The following is a 23468-nucleotide window of genomic DNA, read 5'->3' as shown; positions in this document are numbered from 1 at the left end:
AAATTGAAGTGATGAAAATGTTGGTTCTGAAATGGTAATTTAAAATACATTTAAAGTCACCTCTGCTATTGCATGGTAGTTAGTGTTACTAGGAACAAACTGATTTTTGTTATTTCTTTTTACTGGAAATTAAAACAAAAATCTAATATAGTACACCATTTGACCAAACATCAGACAGAACAGAGAGCGTGGAATCAAAGCCTTTACTTGAGCTGCATGTGGTGTCACCCCTTGGGTAGCTCCAGTAATTGCAGTGGGCTTACAAAGGAACAGACCAAGGCTCTGTGTACAGAGCAGAACACATGGAGCTAGTTTTTGTAAACTGCAGCACATTTCTGATCCAAGCAAGGAGTTATGTTTCAATTCATATTCCAACTGTGTCAACAGAAAAGCTCACAGCAGATTAAGTAAAGCAGCAAAGTTCAGCACTGCCTTCTATGTCTTCAAGCAAATATAACATAGAGATACCAATTTAAAATAATAGGACAGTCATTATCAATTAAGCATAAAGTGAGCAAGGCCTTTTTTTGATTTTTTTTTCTAATTCTTGCATGAGATACAGCAAAGTAAGATCATTAAGATCATTTGCCATTATCAAAGTTCAAGGATGGAAGCTTTCAGGTCTCTGTTAGGTGCACGCATTCCCTAGCACGGTGTTCTTGTTTCTATACTTAGATGGAATCCTACTAAGCAAACGGATTTCACGTACAAAAGCAGAAGGAAATTGGGCTTTTAGTGCTACAACATTTCTCACCACACTAACTGGGAAGAAAGAACATTTAATGTATAAAAGAATAAATATAAACCATTTCAGGGAATCTGTTTACGAAGAAAATGTGTAACAGTGTTTTTAAAAAATACACATAACTGAGGTTTAGATGTAATCAACGTTAGCTAAATACTTATGCCACAACATATAATCTAGAAAGTTCAAGAAGTAGGGAAAATAAATTAGCTGATAAGCCACTTAACTCTCTTTTCAGCAGTGTTTAGTCAGCATGAAAACAGACCAAACAAAATTAGCTCAATAATGTGAACTAGCTCCAGCCTGACAACAATATTTCTAAACTCTCAAAGCCAGAGAAAATTTCTAAACTCTCAAAGCCAGATCCAGAGAAAGTATCTGATAACTTTCAGGCCCAAGGTTTGCAGTCCACATACAGAAGTGCAGAAATCCTGAAATTCTCTGGGACTTGGGCACTTCCCACTATGACACATGTATGACACACGTTGTAATCAGACTCCCAACTCCGTGGATATAATGTCCATGGTCAGGAAAAACTTTGTCTACAATGCTGTATACGAATTCAGGAAAATGTGATACAAAAGAAAATAATAGAGATTAAAATGTATAGGAAATCCTGCTGGATTGTAGATATAGCATCTTCTTATGTATTTGAACTACAAGGCATGCTAATAAATGGGAAAAAACAAAACAAAACAAAAAAAAAAACATAGATGAGTTTGGTGATGACTTAAGCAGAACACTTTCTACTGCCAGACATGAAATATGATAGCCTTAAAAAATCCTCATAATTGTGCTATTACTGATTCTTTCTAGAAACTAGAAAAAGGTAAATTTAAAATGAATCTGAACTTAAGTGTGTGTTGCTGAAGTGATGAGGTTATTAACCAATTCCCTGCAATGGATTTTAATACAATAGGTTAGATTTCTTAAAAACACACGTATGGGCAAAGATTTTCAAATGGGACTAATACTTATTCATCCATTTGATCCTAAGAGCTAGACTGCATCACAAAAGCACGCTGCTTTATTAACAGCTCGGTGTCATCTTCTTGTTTTTGGCATCTGACATCAATAGCATTTTGTCATTTTGTGTTAGCAACACATTACTGGTGGTGTTCCACACTGATGACACATCCTTCAAGGAAGTAAGTGCATGGGGCCTAACTCACTGAGGCAGGTGCAGACAGATAGGCGTTGCAACTAACTCCATCCCAACTAACTCTGAACCAAGTATAGTTTACTGCTATCTTGCATGAATTTGAAGACAGGCAGATGATCTCTGTTCCATCTGTTCTTTGGGTTTCTGTCATATCTTGAAAGTTTTCAAGTGACCATAACCCCCCTGGCAATGAATGCTAATTTACGTAACAATTAATGTAACCCCAACACCATCACCGTAGCCTTATCCATTAAGAATCAGTGCTCATTTTGGGATTAAATGCATGCACTCTCTCAGTACAGAAACTGTAAACTAAATGTGCAGCCTATCTTCATGGAAAAAATCTTCTACTCGGGTATGATGATGCACATAGACCCTTTGTGGAAAACAGTCTACATGGTTGAACTGAATTACTTCCTCAGATTACAGAAATTAGAGTCTAAAGAAAATCTTATGCCAACAAAGGGATAGGTTAAACGATTCGATACTTAATAGTACACTTAGTCAGTAATCCAACCAAAATGCTAAAGTGTCTGTGTAAATTCTTCAGAATCAATCATCCTAATATTATGCAGTACACAAACAAGTAATTTTGTACAGGGTAACATATTATCATCAACACTTGCTACTGTTTGTTTTTTGTTGTTGTTGTTGTTGTTTTTTGTTTTTCTGTGTTCCTGCTACTGTATTTTCATGTTATGCTCTGAGAGGAAAAAAATATAAATAGGTCACCACAGCCCGGTATATGTCTGCTATCAATCAAATGTTGTAATCTATCATTCAGTTATCCTACAGATATTTTTGTATCAAAGGCAATTTTAAAGTGCACATTGCTATAGGATGTGTACATCTAATGAAAGCTATCCTAAAATGAAATATGAAATGCCACCACGGGTAGTTCCTAACTTCTCTGGCAAAAGCTTCCAAGCTTTCCTGATAAAGTATAATTGGAGGTTTAAGGCAGGCAGACAGAAAGAGTAAAACTCTGACTGCCACCTTGACAGCATGGACATTAAGTCAGCTTGATGAGGAAGGAACAGATAGTTGACACAAGACAAGGTTAACTGCAACTTCTTTCCTGTCATCTATGTAGCTTATAAACAACTTGATAACAAAATATCCCTTACCTAAGTGCATCTAAACTCTACAAACTGCACCCCAGAGTAGCCTAACCAAGACTCAGCACTCCTCCTCCTGCCTATCTGGGGCTGCAGTGGATATTACAGGGCCAGTGGAAGCAGAAGTATCTTCTGGTGTCTGCTGGTGACTGTGAGGGATCCCTGGAGAGGTCCAAATACTTTGAGGTGTACAATTAACCCTCTAGGGTTATAGAAGTATAGCAGTGAGTATTTTCCTACTTAATATTGAGGTTTGATGTTTGGATGATTAATAGTATGGAATTGAATGAAACAATAGTACTCCACACTATTTGGACTGAGCACAAACCACAAACTGTGGGTTTTCTAGTGTTGTAATTCATGGATGCTTGCAAATTCCTTTTTTGGGTATATATATTTTTTAAAAGGTCTAACATATTTCTCCAGGAGTTATTCAGTATACTTGCATAGCAAGTTTGCTATCATCAGATCCACGCAGTAAGTACAAACATCCCTTAGAACCTTTTTAAATCTTTGAAGTTTCATTTCCCATATATGCAAATATTTTGTTTGGTTCTGAACACATTTAAATTGAAAACTCAAAGTGAAAACATAGATCTTCACTTGAAACAGAACATGTAGACCTCAGTGTTGTACAGAGATAGCCGAACAAGGTGATATCCTGAAATGATCCCAACAGATAGACTCTATGATGACTCTATCTTATGACTCTAGGCTATCTAACCTGCCCTACTTTTGCAAGTGAAGGGTGAAAGTGCACACAGCACTAAAACTCTAAAAAATATTAATATTGTCCCAGAATATGATTGCTTGTAATACAATAATGTAATGAGTTAGTAAATAGTAAAGACTTATTCTATCATTTTTGCCTTGCCTATAAGTGTCTGTGATTTTTCTGATGCTGATTCCTACATTTACTACTTCCAAACAAAACTAGTTTGTTCCATTATATCATTTACAGATTATAAAGTGGATCAAACCATTTTCCCTTTTATATTCCTTACAAAACATCTTTCATCAATAATTTTGAAACACTACCGAACAAAAGAGAATCATTATCTCAGGAAGAGTTCTTTAGTACATATTCAGAAAATGTCTACTGTTAACAAGGTTTAGGGATGTACTGTGCCTTCAGACACTATTCTGAACAAGCAATCATTCTGCTAACAGTATCACAGAGACATGCTAGCTCAAAATCACCATCCAAAACAACCTTTCTCTTTCTCCAGTGTTGCTTCAGTGGATTAGTTCTGATCAGGGGATGTACACAGGAAGTATAATTAAATCCCTTCCATTCTCCTCCTCCACTCATTTTCTCAGGCATATGCAGAGTCTGAATAAGCCTAAAGAATGGCACAAGTGGGGCAGATCTGCAAACAATGTGAGAGTCTAACAGTCACGTAAGGTTATGAGGGACCTGCATATACATGTAATGTTATAGCTTGAATTTACCACTATTCTGATCAGCATTTTTATTAAAACATCCACAAGTGAGGGGTAATCAACAACAGGAAAATAAAAAAGATATGCTATAAAATGTTAAAATGAAAATTAAAATAAGTATCTAAAAATTTCTGAAGATTCACTATAAAATGTTAAAATGAAAATTAAAATAAGTATCTAAAAATTTCTGAAGATTCACTGAAAATGTTTGAAGTAATTTTAACAGAAACATGTATTATTTCCCTTCTACTTTCTCCTCTTACATTGAAGAGGCTTGATATGGTATTAGTTGATAACTTCCCAGAATATTTTTGTGTTCACGAATACACCAGAGGAGCCAAATGCTACATTGCCAAACAATGTTTGCAAAGACACAGGTCTCTACTGCAGACAGAATTACCACTGGACAAAGGTAAGCATTTTTTTTTAAATAGCTCTCATTCTGAAATCAGTTTATTCATTTTACAGGGATATTTGCTGAGGCATTAAAGATACTTTTCTTTTAATGGAACAGCCACCACAATCAGGCAGTTTGGACTTTCCAGTACTTCAGAAAAACTTGAGATTATCCTGCATTCCAAGAAATATCCAAGACTATTAAACTGAAAGATTGAAGAAAAAAAAAGTCAAGGATGCAGGACATGAAAATAATTTAGATGCAGGGAAACTATTCTGTTCATAAATGGAGCTTCTTTCAAATTATATACTGGCTGGTTTTTTGTTTGTTTGTTTTTCCCAAACCGCTCCCTACCTGGAAAACTAGCTCCAATTTTGTTTTGGTTAATTTTAAACAGAGAGAGAAATTGAGTTGGAAAAACTATATTCTATGACCTTCCAGGTGTGAACACAAAGTCAGGCACGTATCTTCATCTTTGGAAGTGATGGAAGGTGGCAAGATATTTCATGAACTTTAACTTCTCGACAATTTCATTTTTCAGATTTTGTTTAGTTTTCAGCTGTATAGATAATGCTCATTGAAACAGTAATCAATGAATCTTTGATTCCCTTTCATTTCACTCAGAAAGGTCAGTAACAGTAGGTAGACAATGAATAAACCAATTTTCATGGATGGCCACATGGAGGAACCTAATCCTCTTGAGAACACTTTACTAAGGTTCTACTAATTTATGTAAAAATGTAGCTTCTCAAGACTGTATTTTGATAACTAAACCCCTGTTTTGACTTTCAGATGTTAAGCACACAACAGTTCTCAGTGAAATATCAAGACCCACTCAAAAAATGCATAAACATTTACCATAAACATTCACTGCCTTCTCTTAAAAGAACTTTGCTCTCTCACTACAAACTGTAAAATCTTTCTCTCTCTTTTTTTTTTTTTTAATATATCATTTTGAGTGTTATTTGGATAAAGTCTCTAAATAAAAAATGAGTAGATATTAGAGACAATATCCTGGCATTTGGAAAATATCTGTTTCCTTCCTACCTCAGAAACAGACATTTGCGGGCTTTGTTCCCACCTGTAACAGCTCCTGCCTTCCTCAGAGAGCTACGTACAAAATAACTGTAACATGAGAGAAATGTTGATATTAAATGGGTAAAATCTAATCTACATAATAAATACACAAAATATTAGCAACAGAATAACATATGCTATTTTCAAGTAAAAGTCAAAAAAATTAAGGATTCACACCAAAATACACTTACAGTTGCTCATTTCTAATACTAATCCAAGAGAATTTTACAAATATTTTGTAAATATAAAAACAAACAAACAAAACATGAACTGAATAAGGAATTCGTAAAACAACTCTTTAAAATGGAAATAGAGATTTGAATAAGCTGGATAGATTTATTTTTTATATAACTTTAATTTCTACTTTCCTTAAAACGAGATCCTCATTACTTCACAGAACTCAGAAAAAGGTGAGCAAAGACTGATTAACAGACACAGTCAAAGCAGTTTTTTTAAAATGCCTCTAATCTGAAATGCACAAATGTTCTATTGAGCAAACTATTTTGTAGGAAAAGGTTGATCTGATACACGAAAATGAAATATTATCACATTTGCATATACAGGAAGAGGAAATCTTTTTTAAAAAGTTTCTTCAAGTATCTGTAGTTTTCAAAGAACTGATTTGTGTAAATGTACAAATTGTACACCTAAAATCTCAAAATTCTTGCATTCAAATTTCATACACAAAATTTGTATTGCATAAAGAAATGAATATTCATATAAATTCAGGAATGAAAAAATAGGGGACAAACTCTGAAATACTTTAAGGTTGTTAACAAGCATTACTTAGACAATCACTGAATAATGTTTCTTGGGCTAAGGCTAAACATGTTTGTGGCTGCTGTACTAGAAAAGAACCTCTGCTAGTATAGTTAACCGTCAAATATCACTGATTTGTCATTAAAGAGGTAAAGTTCTCTAAGTGCTGCATTTTTTTTTCTTGTTATTGTATATCGTTGAGCATGTTTTCTGTAAAACTGTAGTTTCCATTCATTGTTTACTGTTTTCCATGTGGCTCTGAAGTCCTTTAGATGACAAATAAGGATCATCAAGGCAAGCTGGTTCAGTACCTTGACATTGCATTCTTCAATGACTATTAATATTCTACTCCCACAGATCTGAAAATTTATCAGCTCTCATTTTAGATTTAGTGAACTGCTATTTCATAGCACAAAGGAGATTCCACATATGCTCATTGTCTCCCTTGTGCTGGACATGCCACATCCTGTTCCTATTTAAACAGCATACAAGTTAGGAGGAGGAATCATGACAATGTATTTTCTTTTTAGCTTTTTAGTTCTTTAGAACATGCAGAACATACAGGGACACAATGGGATTTCGGTTTGAATCAGCATCCATGGATGAGGGTGTGGTGTACCTGAGAATGCTCTAATAACTTCTGATGAAAGCTTATCCTCCCTTTGAATACATGTTCTAAGCCAGCCTTCAAAAAGAGCACATGAGCACACTGTCTTTGCTTAAGAGGTTTCACGAATAATGGTCTTAAATTACTCCTCAGATAATAATTGGTCACGAAAGTAAGACTAAATGTTAAACAAAGGCCTGAATAGCTAGTAAGGAGATGTGTTGGAAAAAAATATAGAAATAAAATATAGAAAATACATAGGAAAAAAAAAGAAAAAAGGAAATAAAAAATACAATTAAATTAAAAAAATATGGAAAAAAGGTTATTTTTTCCAATGTAGATTTGTAGTGTTTAGAAGACATAATTACACAGGTACCCCTAATAGTTATTAAAAAAGAAGATTTAGAAAGCACGTAAAATCTACATCAAATGCAATCATTGTAAAAACCTTCTTAATTATGCAGCAATCCACAATTGGTTTGTTAATTTGTAGGTTATAGTCAGGCATTGATACTCTTTTTCAGAGCCTTTAAACTCTACAAATAGTACTACTCCCAGGACTGAGCAAAATGAAACACACAAAGCTTGATCCACCTTGTCTTCGTAGTCCGTGTGAGTCTCTTTGTAAAGATCACTGAAAACCATCATATATTTTTATGTCAAGTCTAAGTCTTTTTATAGCTCAATGTAATAAACAAACTTTAATCTACATTTCTCACATGGAGCAGATTCTAAAAGTATTTGTCATTTCTACTGGAAATGTAATTCTCTCTGATCCAGAAAAACTTTCCATTCCCCCAGATTACATCCATGTCAGAGCCAGCTGAACCCACCTCTCAGTGTAACTCAAAGATAACTGCCCTGAATTTGTACAGCAGGATTTTTGCATCTGTGACTAAAACTGCTCAGCAAAAGAACTTCATATTCTTCTTGAAAAAGTCTGAGAGGCTGCCAGTTCACACAGAATGTAATGGACTTAGCATGATAAGAAAATCACCTGCCAAGCTCAAAATCCTCCCATCGACTAACTCCCCCCTAGATGATAACTGCAAAATAGCTGAGTCAATCAATCACTTTGTGATTTGTGAAATAACTACTTTATAAGAAGTTATTAGAGCATTCTGAGGTACACCACACCCTGACTGCCATGTCTGGAAGTCATTCACTTTCAAATGCTTTAAGCAAACTACTGCAACTGAACGTTGCAGAATTCTGAAGAATTAAGGTGTAAAAAATAATTATTATGTGCTGTTTAATTTTAGACTAGTTCTTTGATATGTATAATTATAAAAATATTTCTTGTTCATCTATGTTTAAACCATACTTACCCCACAGAGAGAATATTATAAGAAAAATTCCCTTCACTCATATTGTAACTAAGTTTCACAGGCCTCAAATTATTTATTTCCTCTCCAACATGTCATTATTTTCATGTGGAGCAAAGCACAGGCTGTCAGCTGAACATGCTCAAATATGTAATTTTAGGTCCTTTTTATAAAGAAATCTGTGAATAGGACATCTTCCCATCAGATTTCCAACTGACAGCTAATGGGAAGTAAAATTATAGCTACAGTCTGATCCTCTGTCTTGCGACAAAGTCTTACAATGAATCCCACAGATGGGTCACCTCCTTCAGTCCATCTCTAAGTAGAAAGCAACAACACATCTATCAACATACCCCTGACTATAATTTTAACAGTCTTGATAGTAAAGCCCCATATGGTTTATCGGGATGCTGTTGATGTTGCAGTTAACAGCATATAAAAATTTATGTCTCCACCACTTTAGTATGAAGAATTATCAGGGAAGTTCTATAAATAAGTATTTTTCTTAGTTGGCATAAATGCAGTTCATACTCCCTTACTGATACAATGTAAATAGATATCATTGTTCATGTACTTCAGGTGCACTAGAAAAAAAGAAAAAAAAAAGAAACAGTTTAATTTGCATAGCTATGTGAAGGGCTGGAGACTCAGTACAGTATAATTGCTGCAGTTGAACAGATACATGCACAAATCTTATGGAAAGCATTTTATTCTTCATAGTCGTATAAACCTTTGTTTTGTGTTTGTTATATCATTGGCGCTCAGAATTCTTGGCAAATGAACAGCATTGGAGTATTTTGCCCAGATGAGAGAGCTCAATGGATTTAAAAAGTAAAATAATAAGCAAACATCCTCCTTTAAAACCCAGATCAGTCTTAATTACCATTACAAGTATATTTATTTATGTCTTCAGATATTCATAAATTTCTACTAGGAGCAGAATATGCCTACTGCTACAAATATTAATGACTATGAATGCTTAATGCAGGCTCACTATGAGGTTAACCAAGCATATGTTTTTGTTTTTATTTGAAAAACAGTATAGTAAAATGACAAAGCTATATTAAGGTCCTGGCTCTGCTTCCAATAAAGGCATGAATTCTTTTAATAAAAATGCAGAACATGGTTTCCACTGAACAATGTAACATGTTCTTATGTAAAAATAGTTGTCATACAAAAAGCTCTACTGATATTTTAGCAATTGTTAAAATGAATAAATCCCCATTTTTTTGATAGTGGTGCTCAATCCAGATAAACTGAAAACAGAAACACATGCAATGCTTATCCATAATACTTTGAATACAGCCCATTTCTAGAAGCCAGAAAAGAAAACTCAGGAGCTCCTAACAGGAGTTTTCCTATATGCTTTTCCTCATTTCTGTCAGAAATATACTGGTAATCCTGCATTTCAGAATTCCTATCTAGTTGCTCAGAAATACAACAAAAGCTCTACATTCAATAAATAGAGGAGATTTTAAGATAAAAATACTCTATTTGTTTTATATTAATGCCACTTTTTATCATTTAATTTATCTTGTACTGGTTATAGAGCTGTAGAATTAGTTATGAAGGATAGGACCTCTGCTCAAACCAGGGACAATGAGATCAGGTTATTCAGGGACTTGTCTAGTCAAATTTAATGTACCTTCAAGACTGCAGATTACACACCACCCTGGTAAACATGTTCCAGGTATTTGATTGCTCTCATTAGCTTTCCTGATCAAAATTTCTCATGTTCCAGCTTGTTCCCATTGCATTTTGCTGAGAAGAATCCAGCTCCATCTTCTCCATATTCTCTCGTTAAGTAGCTTAAGACAGCAGGACACCAGTAAGAACTCCAAAATGGCCTTATCTGCCTTATCGTCTTAGCATTAAAAAAAAAAAAAAAAAAAAAAAATTCTCTTAACCTTCCCTTATACACCATGTACTTCCAATACTTCCAATCTCTGTCCATAGCTCCTCCTTGGAACCCCTGGAATCCCTCCAGTATCTCAGCATCTTTCCTGTCTTGGGGTGCTCAAACTGGACACAATATTCCAGATGCAATCTCACAAGTGTTTAGTAGAAGGAAAAATTCCTGCAACACAATGCAGAATGTGGTTGTTTTCTTTTGTATGGCTTACTTTACCAGGACGACCATGACCTTTTCTGCAAATATGCTTTCTGTCCTGCTGGCACCAAGCCTGTACTGCTGCATGGTACATTATTCCACCCCAGATGACAAGACTTAGCATGTGGCTTTGCTGAGCTTCTCTCAGCTAATTTGTCCTGTCTATAAATGTTCCTCTGTGATCTTCCTGAGAGTGCAGTCCACCCTGTTTTCCAGGTCATTAATATAGATATTAACACAGTACTTCCTCTAGCTCCAGTCTCTGAGGGACATCAGTAGTCACTGGAGCCCAACTAGACTTTGTACCACTGATCATGACCCTTTGATCCTTGTGGTTCAGTCAACCTTTTTAGTCATATCTCACAAATCTGGCTATAGGAATAATAGGAGACACTGTTGAAAGTCTTGCTAAGATCAAGTTAAACAGCATCCATTTTCATTACCTTCAGAGCCAGCCATCACAAAGGGCAGATAGTGAGCCATGGTTTGCCCTCACTAAATCAATGCTGATTGCTTCCAATCATTATCTTATGCTTCATGTGATTAGAAATGGCTTCTAAAAGGATTTACTTTGTAACTTTCTCATGAACAGAAGTTAGGCATTTTCCCTGCATCCTCCTTGAAGATGGGTGTGACTTTTGCCTTTCTCCAGTCATCAAGCATCTTCCCTGATCACCACAGCCTTTCAAAGATGTGGTGGATTTACTCAGTTGGACAGCTGAGCTCCACCACAACCACTCTCTCACTCCCCCTCCTCCAAGGAAAAGAGGAGATGATGAAAAGGGCTCAAGGGTTGAGATAAGGACAGGGAGATCACAGCTATTAGCATCACAGGTAAAACAGACTCAGCAGAAGGAGATTAATCTAATTTATTGCCTATCACCAGCAGACTAAAGTAGTGAGAAACTAAAAACAAACTAAAAATACCTTCTCCCCAATCCACATTCTTCTGTGTCCTTCCCCCGAGCAGCGCAGGGGAATGGGGAATGGAGGCTGTGGTCAGTCCCTAACACTGTCTCCACTGCTCCTTCATGGTCACTCTCTGCCACTTAGGCATTGTATTCACAGATGTAATGAGTTACATACAGAAGCAAACATAAATGTGTCACTTGTGTATAACTAAAAGATCTGTCTTTTGAGGAATCATTCATTTCACATAAATTGGCTTATTTTCTGAATGAACTGTCTTTTTCACAATTATTCCATTTTCTTTTCATTTATTCACTTGCTATTTATGAGTGGCATGCAGAAGACCTGCTATAGAAAAGACTAGGTCAGTTTGTTGTTTTTTTTTAAAGAAAATATTTTTTAACATTTATATACAATTAGGAAAACTGCTGTGTATTACTACATTACAAGGAAGGAAGTAAAAGAGCAATGTAGCAGTAATAAATAAATGCACTAGTTTATCTTCATATTGTCTCATACACTTCATGTCTAGATATGCATTCCCCTGTGAGAAGTGCACATAGAAGGGAATAGAAGTTCTTCCTAACTCCACTTTTGCTTCATTTTACACATCAACTAAAAATTGCTGGTATATTTCATCACAGACGTATGACTTATCAAGAGTAACTTTTGTTTTGGCAACTCAAATTTTAGTAATTCTTATAGAAGTTTAGTATTGAAAGCTCTGAACACTAAAGTACAAGAGGTCAGTTTCCAAAATATTTTTTTTTAATAATGACTTCTTTTAATTTGCTTTCTGAGCCTAGAGGGTACAGTGAGATAATGTTTTAAATCCTTCACACATGACAAAGGAAACAGAATCCTACTGATTTTCTTTCTAAATTAAAGCTGTAATTCTAAAATAAATTGCTTGGTTCCAGAAACTGCAGCTTAAGAAAGCCTGTATGAAAGAAGAAAAAGGCATTGATGGAATGCCATTCTCATGCATACTTTCAGGAGGAGCTGACAGGCCTACAGGCCAGACAACTTAAAAAAAAAAAAAAAAAGGTCTTTTAAAATAATCCTAAAAGGTACTGAGTGACAGCATGGAAACAGGCTGTCAGAGAGAAAAAAAAGCTTATACGAGGTGTATAAACATATTGCTCCCTTTTGTTCTCGCAATTGCTCCACACTTAATTTGCTGTTCATTCATCTGTTCAGGATGGAACATTTAGTCTCCGTCTTTGCTATTTGTTCGTATTCTGCCTCGGACAACTAAGATCCCAGCCTACATATGGATATATGGATCTGCAATTTACTACCATACAAACCATTACTCTCCTAGTGGACTTTACACAGTGAACGTGGCCACAATTTGACTATGCCCAAAATAAATGGTGACAACAGAGAAGTCTACTCTGAATTCCAAATACACATCAGGTGAACTGTATAGAGATCCTCTCAGGGAATCTGTAGTACCTTCAAGGGCATTTTTAAAGGGTGAGAAGGGTGAAGTTCATAGCAAAGGAAGCCAGATTGTTTCAGTGTTCCAAGTATGAACTTGGGAGAGAAGAGTGCCTACAAGTTGGCTCCAATAAAGCTGGAATTGTAGCAGAGACTAAAAGAGAATTGTCTTTCCATGATCATCAATGGCTTTTTTTTTTTCTTGAATTTTTAAAGACATAGCCACAACCCAAATTTAAAATGAGCAGTAGAAATTAATATGCAATACTAGTACAGTAGAAATTAATATGCAAGAATAAACTCACAGTAAGATATAAAGTTATCTAACATACATATTCTTTGATAAAACATGTTTATTATTCAAATAATAAGGAAGCTTCCCAAAAACAAGATGTAAAGTCTAACAAGTATGAAAAGTATTTAAATTATGTATACTTAAACCTCTGTTTCTTTGCTTCTTCGGATTCACAATTGTAGAAATAAAAAATGAATATTGTATTGTACCTATATAATAATACAACTTCCCAGTCACCAAGTTACTACACATTTATTTATGCATTTCTAAATATGGTTTACTTTATTTTAAATATATTTTTAAAATATTAATGGACATATCAAAATAGAATGTAAAAATACTAACTTTATTTTTAAGTCTCTTATGTACTTACTGAAACACTCAACAGTAAATGAAGATGAGTAACACTAGCCATGTTTTACCTAGTTAGGTAAGTCTGCATCCCAGTGGAAAGATTTGGAGCATCTAGTAGTGGAGACCTATTAGTACAAAAAAATTAATCTTCCTAGGGCTCATCACCGGAAGTTTAGGAACAGCAGTGTTTAAGACTTCTTTAAGAAGAACTAAAGTTCTAAATCTGCTGCTGTCCTAATTCAACAAATAAGATGCATCTTTGTAAAATTAGAGAATTCTTTCAAGAGTTAGTTTTTTGTTGTTGCTGGTTTTTTGTTTGTTTGTTTGTTGTTTTTTTTTTTGGCTTTAGCTTTTCTTTTATCCTCCCCAAACCTGTCGTCCTGGCCCAGAAATAAATATTATTTTATCATCAAAATTTTCTTTGTTATCTAGTCTACATAACAGCGAAGCAAGACCATACCCAAGAATATAACAATGCAAACAAATTTTATCCACCTACCAAACCTAGCTCACAAAACTTTGCTCAAAAGAAAAACATTCTCCATCAGATATTCCATCTCCACTCTACAGTTTTTCATTCAGTATCTATGCCTTTAATTTTGTTGATAGCTGCTGTGAAATAAGGTTAATATGGAAATACATTTAGAAGTGATGCAACTGATGAAAACGTGATTGGGGGCGAGCACTTATTTGGACAAACCAAGGTATCATCTTGTGTGTGAAATAGTATTTCACCAAAGTTACAACACAAATATATATTAATAATAATAATAATAAAAAAAAAAAAAACACTATTTGTTTGACTTAGTGTTCATTACTTGAATAGGCTGAAAGAGTCCTTCAGGTTTGGCTAAGCAGAACAGAGACTTAATTTGAATATTAGGACAAAATAAAAGTAGAATCTCTCTACAAACAACTGTACCTGTCTCCTTATTGTACAAATACACAATTGCAGAACACAAAGAATGGGGAAAATGTCACATGAGAAGGAAAGAGCTTACTTTTCCAATAAGCCAGTTTTTAATATATGAATATGGTTGAGTTTCTGTCTAAACATATACATGATAAATATATTCTACATTAATTTTCATCACTTTTTATTTTCAGATTATATTTACATTCCTGCACATACTATGCTTTTCTACACCTTAAAATATTATCCTTAGTGGTTCTCTCCTACTTCACCCATGCAGTTAGAACTTGTACAGACTGTACAAGGGCACTTTATGTCTGGGCTCGACAGCATCCTTAGTGGATGAGAAAACCAGTTAGATTCCATACATAAATTGTATTATAAAATACATTTTTTTTCAATTTCATTCTGATAAAGTCTAACGTGGCTCATTTGGGACTGCAGCATTGCATTTGATCTGCAGCAAGTGACATTTACCTCTGCAGATGCCCTGCTGCAGTTTTCACATCAGAAGATGCAGGACAGAGAAGGGTCCTCCTTGCTTCTGCCAGGGTTTGGGTCTTACAATTAGGATCCTGAATCAGAAGTGTTTTCACTAGGATCCATCTCAGGCCACTAATACTGTTTCCTCATTACCCCTTTCAGGAAACTGAATGAGCAATGCAGAGCCTTCAACAACTCTAGCTAACCCTTCTTATCAGAGGATGTGAGCATAGTATAAAGGCAGCATAAGTACAAACACAGGCAGAGGCACAGGAAACTGTTTGTATGGCAGGGAATTACTTTCCTAAACATCGTGTACTCTCTACCTTCTCCATTAATACAAAATAATTTCAGCTGTTTTCGTATCAGTTTGAAAATGTAAATACTTTTTTTAAACACTCTATTGTTTACAGGATTACTTTTTTTTTTGGGGGGGGGGGGGAGGGGGAAGTATGACAATATTTTAAGATAATTAAAACCTTAGGAGCTCTTTTATGCTAGTATAAATCAAAGTCCAGCACAACAGATCTTCCTTACTCAAACCATTCAAACAAACCTTTCACGTGTGAAATGTAAAAGAAGTAAACAAATTCAAGCTCAGGATCAGTCGGTATCTGATGCTCCTATAAGAACATCTCTGATAACTTTCTTTGCTGAAGGTTTTTGTTTGTTTTGCATGCTTCTTTAAATACCTGATCAAAAATAAAATAAACCAATCATACATGAAAAAGATTTCTCATTACTAATTCTTTGGCTGTCATTGTACACAAATGCACACAATAGTATTTGCATACAGTCACATAAATATGGGAAGAAAGAAGAAAACGGTAATAAATAAGGATCTGACTGTAAGATGCAGGCTCCTACACAAAATCAATAAGACTCTTCATGCCTCAATACATCATTATTTCCGCAGGGTCTTGGATGCAAGTGTGGAACTGCAAACTCTGAACAATCAATTAAGTCAAATTGGGGTAGGTATAATTCCTGTGATGGCCCTGCCAACAGAGAGAAGCACCTCTTTACTTAAGAGGAAGAGCAGTCACAGAGACACCAAGGAAACAGCTAGAGTTTTGATGGCTGCCATACCAGGGAAAACATTGTTTGTGGCAGATAACTTTTAAGCGTATTTGTCTGCTTAAGCATTACAATTAGCGTGATTTAGGAAGCAGCCCTTTTTATTTTTCTATCCTGAGAATTCCAAGGCATTCAAGATGTTACTGTGAATATTATAATAAACATGACTATGCTATAAAAAAGAAAAAAAAAAAAAAAAAGATTTAATTTGAGTTTTATGAGTTGTTGAAGGAAATCCGGAGAAAAAGTTTGTCCCACTGCAATCAGTTTGATTTGGGTGATTGACTTCAATAACATTAGGTTTACATTTGTGCAAGTTTATTTATTTCTCTTCCCTATAATTTATAAATAAATAGGCTCACAGCTTTTTAAAATAAGAAGCAGAAAATATACATGATATGACAAGTCTGTAACTTAGTTCATACAGTCTTTGATTCTTCAGAGAAAAAGGGCAGAGTTCCATAGGACTCAGTTTTGTGTACAATCTAAGAAAATTCTGTGAAACTAAGAAAACACATGGTAACAGCAGATAGCCATTGAAGTCCTACACAGTCCCTGGTTATAGCAATGAAAAGTTCTGAGCTTTGGCACAGGCAAAATCCCCCCCCCCCCCATTCACTGCCAGTCACCCCCTCATCCAAGGAGCCTAGGAGGGTGTAGGGATCAGAGGGAGGAAAAACAGGGGGTAAAGCTCCTTATCTATAAAAATTGTCATGCCCCTTGAGGTTGCAGGCTAAAGGTAGCTGCACCTGTGATGCCAGGAATCAAAGCTGACTGCCCGTTGCTCCCAGTAAATTTGTAAATTATTCTTGATAATAGACTAAAGGAAGCCATTCTATAAATAACACTCAATAGTTGTTAAGTTGAAATGTTCTCTGTCTACTAAGAAAGCCTCCTTCCTCATTGTGTCTCCTCAAAAATAAGTCCTGCAACTGCTTTACCACACTGATTTTAAAGACATTCAATCAAGCTAACTAACAAACTCATAGTACCTGTATGAAACTGAGTCAAGCAGACAAAATTTCAGTTCTTCATGTAAGATGACATCTGGATTCATCTGTCTTGTTATTGGCAAATTGTAGTCCCTAATATTTATTGTTTTGGTCACCTGAATTGCAAAAACTGTAACTCAAACATAACTCTCCAGAATATATATACAACTTTTGCACATACACAAACAATTTAACAACAGCTTGGAGGAGGGGTTATTGTTTAACACCTTCTCTCTCAATCTTATTTGCCTTCCAGTATTTCTGATTTAATTTTAATTATAAAGTATTAGAAGATCCTTAAAAAAAAGCCCAAAGCACCTCTACTGCATTTCAAATACAAAATGGAGCACATGAGTACCTTACTAGTTTATTGGGAGATATTGGTGGTAGAGGAATGGTTGGACCAGATGATCTTGGAGGTCTTTTCCAACATTAATCATTCTATGATTCTATGAAGTGAAAGATAATTAACCGTTTCAATTTTTGTAACCACCCCGTCTGAATTTTGTGAGCTTAACATTGGCATTCTGTAGTTATTAAGCATTCACATGGAATTCCATCAATCCGATTATTTATTTATTTATTTAAATAAATTTGTGACTTTAAAACTATTGTACTATTTATGTTTTATCCCATTTTATAATTCAGGATGTTGAGGACAAACAGCTCAAATAACCAGGAAGAATCGTTGCCAAGAAAGTAAATTCATGGGCATGGCCCTATGCCTTTTGCCAAGGATAAGAGTCCCACCATCTTCCAAGTAAAACTGCTCTGGAGAACTAGTCCCAGGTCAAAAAACTCTGTTTTCTATGCACATAACCACTCACATAAATATATCTATTGCTACAACTGAATCACTTAAGAATTTTGTCACAGAATGCCTAAATTCCACAGTAACTTGCCTTTGACTACACCTATATTTAAAAACAATGTTATTTTAATTTTTTTTTCAAAATATTTGAAAATGTATTTTATTACTTATATTCTAAAAATCAAAATATGAAAAAGTGTTTCTGATGATTTATATCTGCATTTTCTACAAATTTTTATTTTATTGTAAAACCATCTTTTCCAAACTTTTGACTACAGAAAGTCAGGAAATTAAAAAAAAAAAAAAAAAAAAAAAGACAGTTTATGTATTTATGTATGTACATATGGCGTATATAAAATTAAAGAAATCATGTTCAAATATTTCAAAAATTTTATGTTCAACAATACTATTAAACATATTACTGTTCTGCTAAAAGAGAAAATTGTCCATAAAGATTTGATGAACCTGTAGTTTTCAGGCAGGTAATACGAAAACATTGCTTTTTCTTCGTGTGACTAACATTAATGTTAAGTACCTCTGCTATAGCTTGGGATTTCAACAATAATCGGAGCACCCTACCAGAACCCACACTGCTCAGTGCTCCAAAATGAATGGCTGAACTGGATAAATGCCAGGAGCTTAAGGTATCTGTTTTCAATCTTCATAATTAGTGACAAGACATGAATTGAATACCTAAAGGAGTGAAAATGTTCTTAGACTGAACCTTAGTATGCAAAAATCATCCTACTGAATTATCTTCTTGGCTGGCATGATAAAATGTGTGATCTGGCAAGAGGTATAGCTCCAGCTTGGCCTAACTGAATGCATTAACTCTTGCAATGTTATAGAATAGGATTATAACATTCTGCTCTGAAGATAAGGCATTTCAGTGTTACAATTAATTATTTTCTGTATATGATGTAGAAAAGAACAAGCTGTTTGTTCAAGGAACTAAGTTAATTGCAGAAAAAAAGAAAGAAAAAAAAAACTCTCCAAAATAGAATAGACTATAATGCATTCATTGAGAAGGCAGACTCATTTTACTACTGTGCTGTTGTCAAATTTTCTAAAATAATAATTGTATATGTCACTCTTTACTCACTCCATTCTGATCTGAAAAGAAACATGTTCACAAACAAACCTTGCACTTCCTATGGTATAGTACTATACAACCTGGTTTGATAATCAAATCAGCTATGGTCAAAAATGTGTTGTACCACGAAGAGTTTATTTATAGTACTAAATGGTAAAGTCCTGGTAAAAAGTCTGTGAGAATGTTGGTTAAAGGCAATAGCGAAAAGCTATCCTTTCATATTTATGAGTGCACCTTTCTATTTAAGGTGCGAAAAAAGTCTGTATAAAAATAACCACCTTCCCAAAACCTGCTCTCCACTTCCCAGTTTCCACTGCCACTACAAGACATCCCTCAATTTCTGCTTTTGCCTTAGCGTTAACCTGGCTAGTCTGTCTTTCAGAAGTATTTTCAAGACTTGTTAGAAGTGTTACATAGGCAGAGAATCTGATAATTTTTAAGAGATATCTACAACAACACTCTTTATATTTCATTCTCCTTGTTTTGTGACATTTGGTGCCATGTTTCATGTAAACCAGAGCCTATACCATAAACTCGCACTTGAATGATCTTTTTTCACACCTTCAGAATCAAGAAAAATAATTCATCATACAAGTGGGAATTATTTTGCTTCTACAACACCAATACAAGTGTTCAAGAAACAAACAAACAAAAAGTATTTGTGTTGGAACACAAATATAATATTTTGAACATTTTTATATTTATGCATTGTATGTGAAGAAGTATTTATAATTAGTATTTAGAATACCAAAATTTCTCTCATTATTGTTCTCCTAAACTGAAAATACTGAATTTGACCTTCCATTCAAATTAAACCACACAGGTTGCAATTGTCTATCTTGAAGATTATATGCTGCAAGTCAAACAGTTGTTTTTATTGGTTTCCATGGAAATGAAGTGGAAGGTTCATTCCATAGTCCTTTCTGTTTGTCCTCTTTGTTCTACTTCAGTAGGAAAATTGGTTATCACAAGCATGTTGAAAGCTATTTTTCTTTCAGATAGTTACAGCAAGTAACTGACAGAGAGCTTTTCCATTTCCCTGTTTCAGTGTGTCTCATCTACTTATCTTAGACAGTGCAGGTGGCATATCCAGGTCTATTCTTAAATACATTTGTTAGAATATTAATTATTTTCATGTCCCAGATATAAATATCAAACCACCCTAATAACCACATACATCCTCATATTATGTTCCCTTGCTAATTCAGAAGTTTTCCCTTTCTTCTTGGCCATCAAAACTTCCAAGTAGCTCTCACCATTCTGCCTTTAACACAGAGAATAAGTAAAACATCCTTTTCTGACTTCCTGTAAAGGAACCAACAACTGATAGTCAATCTGGTCAAGTATATCTATGGATTCTTTAATAATGGCAAGGAGAGAAAATTGAGAGCTTCATGATGGAGAAGAAAAAACAGACCAACAACAGCATAACTCACTTTGTTTTCTGAAGCACATAGAATAGTCTTATAAGAGCTATAATGGTAACAGACACATAAATGACTTTTGTGAGATGGGGAAGAACTTGAATGTAATTCCTTTCCTATAGCATCTCATAGTCTACTGCAAATGTGCAGGGTACACAAGACAGTTGGACAGCTGCCAAAATAACAGCACGTAGAACCTTGGGAAGCCCTCAGTTCAACACTATAAGCTCATAAAGGTATTCCACATACAGCTTCCAATGAAAGAATATTATGACTAATGAGAGACAGATATCTCTTTGAAATATGTGGGAGACGCACACAAAAACCTCACCCCCAAAAAACACATACAAGAAAAGCGGAGGCATCAAAACTTTTTTTTCCTGCGATCTTAAGAAAGCAAACCTACAATGCGATTTACATAAATTCATGTTCTTTTTTAACTGAGTAAGAGTATGAGGACACTGAAACCATGCCAAATATGTTATATGCAAATTCTTTGCAAATGCCTTAAATGCATATGTTAAACACACCAGCAGAGTAATAATATAACATTCATGATCATGTGTTCCATCCTTGGGCACAATTTTAGCCCCATCAGGATGGGATCTCCCTTCTTGTGGAGAAACCTGAGGCGATGTGAACTGCAGAAATACAGCATAATCCTTGAGTTGAACTTCAAGCTGGGATTTAGACAAACTTTCTGTGGTTGAGCAGGTACCAACCCTACACAGGACAACTCAGGTGTCCATCCCCGCAGTGTTGTTGCTTCCCTAGGAGCAGGTGTGTAAGACAAGACAGAATGATTTGGTTACTGATTCCTTTCTATTGCAGAGTAAATTTTTATCTTAGTTATTTGTGTGGTCTCCATCTTCACAACATCAAAGTACCTTTTGGAACTGAATATGAAATTCATAGGGCCTCAACTTATTAGAGCATCCTTCCCCTTGTCAAGCAGGCTTGAAACAATACAGAGTGAATAACTACATGGGTCCTTCTCAACGCACTGTATCAGCAAGTAAATGTACAGAGAACAGCAAAGAAAATAAGCTGAATTATTAACTGAGCTGGAATAAATTACTTGCTCCATATAGCAAAACAAGGGCAGGTGCTCTTTTTGGAGCAGAGCAGCATGCTCTGGTGTGAGCTTAATAAATCAAGAAGATTCTACTGAGACAGATTTAAGATTTCAGTTGTAGTGTACCTACTACCAAGAACTCTGTTTATCTTATATTCTCCAAATACTTGTATCATATTTGTCAAGGCTATTTAATTTAAATCAACTCTTCAGGAACCAGAACCACAACCAGCAAAAATCTATAACAACATGGGCAGCAACAGAGTTGCACAGCTATCAGCTTGGTATTTGTATATGAAAGTCATAATAAAAGGCTTAAAAATGGATTTGAACATGTTGCTACTTCTTTAAAAAAGAAAAATGTGGAGCAATACAGAGATTTGCTGAACAAACAGACCCCTGGAAAACCATGTTACTAAGGTAAACTCAGTAGAAAATTAATAAATTTTGCCCAACACTTTCTATAGAAAACTCATTATTTCCTATGTAGGAGATGATCCCAACTGCAGAGGCTAGTCCAACTTATACAGTGCAATAAGCTCCTACTGCATAATGAGTAGCATTAACAATAGACAATTGTAAAAAGTTATGAACCGAAGTATCTTTATCCAACTATTTATTCCAGAAAAAGCTGACAATCTTCACCATATATATTCTGATATAACACTAATAAAATACCTTGTTTGCATAAATTTGAATATTTTTGTTAATCATTTTAATGTACTTTTTAGAATCATGCGAGAAGTAGATATTTACCCTTCTTCATAAATGTGCATTTTAGTTCATTGAACATTTATGCAGTCATTCCAAATTCCCCTGTTCAAGGCTCGAACCCTTACTGATGTAAATATGGCTTATCCCATTAAATAGTCCTGTTGACTTTGATGACACTACTCACAGAACTAAAACTTCAAACAGAACCTTCATGGACAGATTTAATATGGCTATTACCAGATTTTGAATTAAATTCCATTCTCTCTGAAATCCAACAGGAAAAAAATGTTCTTTTTCATGACAATCTATATCAATATAATGTCTGGTCTACAAGTACATATTCATTCAAAATATAGAGGAAATTATTCTAGTTCCCATACTGGAGGTGCTGGTCATATCCTCATCTTAAGAGACCAATTACATTTCTCACTGCAAACAGATGTAGCTATGAAACAAGTAGCACCATATCAAACCTGTTAACTGCTTTTCGTGTTTACCAGATTATTTTAGATTTTTAAAGATCTCTTCAGAAATATATTAAAGCAATCATTTTCCTATTTCTGTTTTTAGAATAATAAAAACATTTCAAGTGCTATCATCAATCTTTCTGTCTTATAAAAAATCTTTTTGAGTTGCAAATAATAAACATATTGTGAACAGTATGAACTTGAGTTAACACAATTGTAAGTGGTCCCTGATGACATTAACCTTGATTATAAATGTTCATTACAGTATACACAGTAGCCTAGCACCCTGTAACAATGCATCATTTCCTTTACTAGGAGACAAAAGAGCATTTGAAGAATGTCTTACTAATAAGCTCATTTCATATTTGTTTGTGTGGTTACAAGAAAGGGAATTAACAGTTACACAGTGTGTGCCCAGTGTGGACATTTTCAGTCCAGTACAAATGTAACAGTGATGGAAGAACAGAGGCTTAGAAATACATACATTTTATATTATATGACATACTCTCAAGATATTTTAAGATTTCATCATAACACATATGTCCTTGACATACCAGTAGAGAAACATACTTCCCCTGTCAGATACAGAAGTCAGTATAAAATACTGTTTTTACACTACTAGATGTTCTCAGTGCCATCCAAGTCACAAAATGTTGTCAGAGATCAGAAGAGACA

At 34.8% G+C, this 23468-nt stretch overlaps 1 protein-coding gene across 8 annotated transcripts in view; it reads right to left on the bottom strand.

Annotated features, from left to right (window-relative positions):
* The window catches only part of CDH18 (cadherin 18), a 557694-nt gene that overhangs the window by 221443 nt on the left and 312783 nt on the right, over positions 1–23468 (bottom strand). The window contains exon 1 of one of the 8 annotated variants that reach the window (XM_038175181.2): positions 11187–11418. The exons of the other annotated variants lie outside the window; for them this stretch is intronic. The gene's annotated coding sequence lies outside the window, so the exon portion shown is untranslated. Of the gene's footprint in view, positions 1–11186; positions 11419–23468 lie in introns of those variants that run through there. 8 annotated transcript variants of the gene reach the window in all.

Source organism: Anas platyrhynchos, chromosome 2 (genome assembly GCF_047663525.1).
Source record: "Anas platyrhynchos isolate ZD024472 breed Pekin duck chromosome 2, IASCAAS_PekinDuck_T2T, whole genome shotgun sequence".
Taxonomy (NCBI): Eukaryota; Metazoa; Chordata; class Aves; order Anseriformes; family Anatidae; genus Anas; species Anas platyrhynchos.
This window is presented reverse-complemented; position numbering and strand designations above follow the sequence as displayed.